A 5,791-nucleotide genomic window follows, 5' to 3' on the forward strand; every position below is an offset into this window, starting at 1 on the left:
GTATAGAGTTTCAGTCATGTAAGTTGAAAAAGTTCTAGAGATCTGTACAACAATATGCATATAGGTAACAAGACTATATTTTACACCTAAAACATTTGTTGGGGGTGGATTTGGATTTCTTTTTCTTCTTTTTTTCGGCGGGGGGAAGGAGTCTTGCTCCTGTTGCCCAGGCTGGAGTGTGGTGGTGCGATCTTGGCTCACTGCAACCTCTGCCTCCTAGGTTCAAGCGATTCTCCGGCCTCAGCCTCCAGAGTAGCTGGGATTACAGGTGCCTGCCACCACGCCCAGCTAATTTTTTTTTTTCGTTATTTTTAGTAGAGACGGGGTTTCACCATGTTAACCAGCCTAGTCTCCAACTCCTGACCTCAGGTGATTCACCTGCCTCAGCCTTCCAAAGTGCTGGGATTATAGGTGTAAGCCACCACGCCCAGCCAGATTTCATGTTTTTTTAACCACAATAACAAAATGACAACAAAAAGTTTGTATTGCAGAAAGCACAATTTTAAAAAATAAGGAAAATTATTTACAGTGCATACCACATAAACGAATATTGGCAATTTTTTTTTGTAGTAATAGAGACGGGTCTCCCTATGTTGCCCAGGCCAGTCTCGAACTCCTGGGCTCGAGTGATCCACCTGCCTTGGCCTCCCAAAGAGCTGGGATACAGGCGTGAGCCACCACTCCCAGCCAAATATTTGCATTTTAAAAATGCACATATAACTTTAAAACACACTTTAATTCAGCAATTCCACTTCTACAAAGTTAACCTAAGTAAGTAAATGAGTATGAGAACTTGTATGTATAAGGATTTTCACTATTTGGTTAAGTGTCCATTGATGGTACTTCATTAAATTATGATGCTAACAGCCAGGCGCGGTGGCTCATGCCTGTAATCCTAGCACTTTGGGAGGCTGAGGCGGGTGGATCACAAGATCAGGAGTTCGAGACCAACCTGGCCAATATGGTGAAACCCCGTCTCTACTAAAAATAAAAAATTAGCCGGGCGTGGTGGCACACACATGTAGTCCCAGCAGGAGAGTTGCTTGAACCCGGGAGGCAGAGGTTGCAGTGAGCCGAGATTATGCCACTGCACTCCAGCCTGGGCGACAGAGTGATACTTACTCCATCTCAAAAAAAAAGAAAGAAAAAAAATTATGATGCTAACATACAAGGAAATTCTGTGCAGCTGTTAAAAAGGATGAAATAGATTTACATGAATTTACATGGAAAGATGTTAACTGGTATATTAAGAGAAAAAAATTTGCTACAGGATACTGCACATGTAATATTTAAGTGTATATAATGAATATATACATAGTATCAAAAAGATTGAAAATTAGAAGTAAATTATACAGTAGTTCTCTTGAATTTTTCTTTTTTTCTTTTTAAGATGGAGTTTCGCTCTTGTTGCCCAGGCTGGAGTGCAATGGCACAATCTCGGCTCACCACAAACTCCGCCTCCTGGGTTCAAGCGATTCTCCTGTCTCAGCCTCCTGAGTAGCTGGGATTACAGGCATGCGCCATCACACCCTGCTAATTTTGTATTTTTGGTAGAGATGGGGTTTCTTCATGTTGGTCAGGCCAGTCTTGAACTCCCAACCTCAGGTGATCCACCTGCCTCGGCCTCCCAAAGTGCAGGGATTACAGGCCATGAGCCACCATGCCCAGCCAATTCTCTGGAATTTTTGACATTAAGTTTCTGTATTATTTTGGATTTTCATTTTATTTTTATTCTTTTGAGAGGAAGTTTCACTCTTATTGCCCAGGGTGGAGTGCAGTGACGCGACCTTGGCTCACTGCAACCTCTGCCTCCCTGGTTCAAGTGATTCTCTGGCCTCAGCCTCCCGAGTAGCTGGGATTACAGGCTCCTACCACATGCCTGGCTAATTTTTTGTACTTTTAGTGGAGATGGGGTTTCACCATGTTGGCCAGGCTGGTCTCGAACTCATGACCTCAGTTGATCCACCTGCCTCGCCCTCCAAAGTGCTGGGATTACAGGCATGAGCCACTGTGCCTGGCCTATTTGGGATTTTAAAATAATCATTTCCCCAATACAGATTTTTTATCTGGAGTGGGAAAACGTGATAAAACTAGTGATTTTTAAACTTTTTTGGAGTCCTCGGATTCCACAGGGTGCCTGATATGGTTTGGCTGTATCCCCACCCAAATCTCAACTTGAATTATATCTCCCAGAATTCCCACATGTTGTGTGAGGGACCCAGGTGGAGGTAATTGAATCATGGAGGCCAGTCTTTCCCAGCTATTCTCGTGATAGTGAGTAAGTCTCACGAGATCTGATGGGTTTATGAGGGGTTTCCACTTTTGCTTCTTCCTCATTCTCTCTTCCTGCTGCCATGTAAGAAGTGCCTTTTGCCCTCTGCCATGATTGTGAGACCTTCCCCAGCCATGTGGAACTGTAAGTCAAATTAAACCTCTTTCTTTTGTAAATTGCCCAGTCTTGGGTATGTCTTTACTAGCAGTGTGAAAACGGACTAATGCAGTAAATTGGTACCAGTAGAGTGGGGCGTTGCTGAAAAGATACCTGAAAATGTGGAAGCGACTTTGGAACTGGGTAACAAGCAGAGATTGGAACAGATTGAAGGGCTCACAAGAAGACAGGAAAATGTGGGAAAGTTTGGAACTTCCTAGAGACTTGTTGAATGGCTTTGCCCAAAATGCTGATAGCAATATGGACAATAAAATCCAGGCTGAGGTGGTCTCAGATGGAGATGAGGAACTGGGGAACTGGAGCAAAGGTGGCTGTTGTGTTTTAGCAAAGAAACTGGTGGCATTTTGCTCTTGCGTTAGAGATTTGTGGAACTTTGAACTTGTGAGACAGGATTTAGGGTATCTGGCTGAAGAATCTTTTTTTTTTTTTTTTTTTTTTTTTTAAGACACAGTCTTGCTCTATCACCCAGGCTGGAGTGCAGTGCCACGATTTCGGCTCACTGCAACCTCTGCCTCCCAGGTTCAAGTGATTCTCCTGACTCAGCCTCCCAAGTAGCTGGGATTACAGGCACACACCACCTTGCCCGGCTAATTTTTATATTTTTTTGTAGAGACAGGGTTTCACCATGTGGGCCAGGCTGGTCTCAAACTCCTAACCTCAAGTGATCCACTCGCCTTGGACTCCCAAAGTGCTGGGATTACAGGCGTGAGCCACTGCACCCGCACCTGGTCGGCTGAAGAAATTTCTTTTTCTTTTTCTTTTTTTTCTTTTGAGACAGAGTCTCACTCTGTCACCCAGGCTGGAGTGCGGTGGTGCTATCTCGGCTCACTGCAAGCTCTGCCTCCCGGGTTCATGCCATTCTTCTGCCTCAGTCTCCTGAGTAGCTGGGACTACAGGCACTCACCATGCCTGGCTAATTTTTTTTGTATTTTTTTTAGTAGAGACAGTGTTTCACTGTATTAGCCAGGAAGGTCTCGATTTCCTGACCTTGTGATCCGCCTGCCTTGGCCTCCCAAAGTGCTGAGATTACAGGCGTGAGCCACTGTACCCAGCCGGCTAAAGAAATTTCTGAGCAGCAAAACATTCAAGAGGTGACTTGGGTACTGCTAAAGTCACTCAGTTTTAAAAGGGCAACAGAGCATTCAAGTTCAGAAAATTTGCAGCCTGACTATGATAGAAAAGAAAAACCCATTTTCTGGGGAGAAGTTCAAGCCAGCTGCAGAAATTTGCATAAGTAGCAAGGAGCCTAATGATAATCCTCAAGACCATGGGGAAAATGTCTCCAGGCCATGTCAGAGACCTTTATAGCAGCCCCTCCCATCACAGACCCAGAGGTCCAGGAGGAAAAAGTGGTTTTGTGGGCCAGGCCCAGGGTCCCCGAGCTATGTGCAGCCTAGGGGCTTGGTCCTTTTGTGCAAGCCGCTCCAGCCGTGGCTGAAAGGGGCCAATGTATAGCTCAGGCTGTGGCTTCAGAGGTGGAAGCCCCAAACCTTGGCACTTTCCATGTGGTGTTGAGCCTGCGGGTGCACAGGAGTCAAGAACTGAGGTTTGGGAACCTCCACCAAGATTTCAGAAGATGTATGGAAATGTATGGATACCCAGACAAGTTTGCTGTAGGCGTGGGGCCCTCATGGAGTACCTGTGCTGGGGTAGTATGGAAGGGAAATGTGGGGTTGGAGCCCCCACATAGCGTCCCTACTGGGGTATCATCTAGTGGAGCTGTGAGAAGAGGGTGACCATCCTCCAGACCCCAGAATGGTAGATTCACCTACCATTGTACCATGTACCTGGAAAAGCCACAGACACACAACCCAGCCTGTGAAAGCAGCCAGGAGGGAGGCTGTACCCTGCAAAGCCACAGGGGTGGAGCTGCCCAAGACCATGGGAACCCAGCTCTTGGCATCACTGTGATCTGGATTTGAGACATGAAGTGAAAGGGGATCATTTTAAGATTTGACTGACGCACTGGATTTTGGACTTGCATGGGGCCCACAGCCCCTTTGTTTTGGACAATTTATCCCATTTGGAATGGCTGTATTTACCCAATGCCTGTACCCCCATTGTATCTAAAAAGTCACTAACTTGCTTTTGATTTTACAGGCTCATAGAGGGAAGGGACTTGCCTTGTCTCAGATGAGACTTTGGAGTGTGGACTTTTAGGTTAATGCTGAAATGAGTTAATACTTTGGGGAACTGTTGGGAAGACATGATTGGTTTTGAAATGTGAGGACATGAGATTTGGAGGGGCCAGGGGAGTGGAATGATATGGTTTGGCTGTGTCCTCACCCAAATCTCAACTTGAACTGTATTTCCCATTATTACCACGTGTTGTGGGAGGGACCCAGGGGGAGGTAACTGAACCATGGAGGCTGTTCTTTCCTGTGCCATACTCATGATAGTAAGTCTCATGAGATCTGATGGGTTTATCAGGGGTTTCTGCTTTTGCTTCTTCATTTTTTTTTTGTTTTTGTTTTTTTTTGAGACAGATTTTTGCTCCTCACCCAGGCTGCAGTGTAATGGCCCGATCTTGGCTCACCACAACCTCCACCTCCCAAGTTCAAGCAATTCTCCTGCCTCAGCCTCCTGAGTAGCTGGAATTACAGGCGTGCACCACCATGCATGGCTAATTTTTTTGTATTTTTTGTAGAGGCTTCACTATGTTGGTCAGGCTGGTCTTGAACTCTTGACCACAGGTGATCCACCCGCCTTGGCCTCCCAAATCCCAGGCTCACACCTGGGATTATAGGTGTGCACCACCATGCCCAGCCCTTCCTCATTCTCTCTTGCTGCTGCCGTGTAGGAAGTGCCTTTTGCCTGATTGTAAGACTTCCCCGATCACGTGGAACCGTAAGTCCAATTAAACCTCTTTTTTTTGTAAATTGCCCAGTCCCGGGTATTTCTTTATCAGCAGTGTGAAAACAGACTAATACAGTGCCCTAGGCTGGGAACTGGGTAGGGGTAGAGGGATAGCCCTGAAGCTACAGGAAGTCAACAGGTGCAGCTGGTAAAGACCTTAAGACCTTTTGGTTTAAAATATCTGCTTCTCTGGTTTAAAATGTTCATCTCTGGCCAGGCACAGTGGCTCACGCTTATAATACCAGCACTTTAGGAGGCTGAGGTGGGCGGATCACCTGAGGTCAGGAGTTCAAGACCAGACTGAACAACATGGTGAAACCCTGTCTCTACTAAAAATATAAAACTTAGCCAGGCATGGTGATGGGCACCTGTAATCTCAGTTACTCAGGAGGCGGAGGTTGCAGTGAGCCAAGATCACACCATTGCACTCCAGCCTGGGCAACAGAGCAAGACTCTATATCAAAAATAAATAAATAAATACATAAA

This window comes from Macaca nemestrina, chromosome 7, assembly GCF_043159975.1.
Source record: "Macaca nemestrina isolate mMacNem1 chromosome 7, mMacNem.hap1, whole genome shotgun sequence".
NCBI lineage: Eukaryota > Metazoa > Chordata > Mammalia > Primates > Cercopithecidae > Macaca > Macaca nemestrina.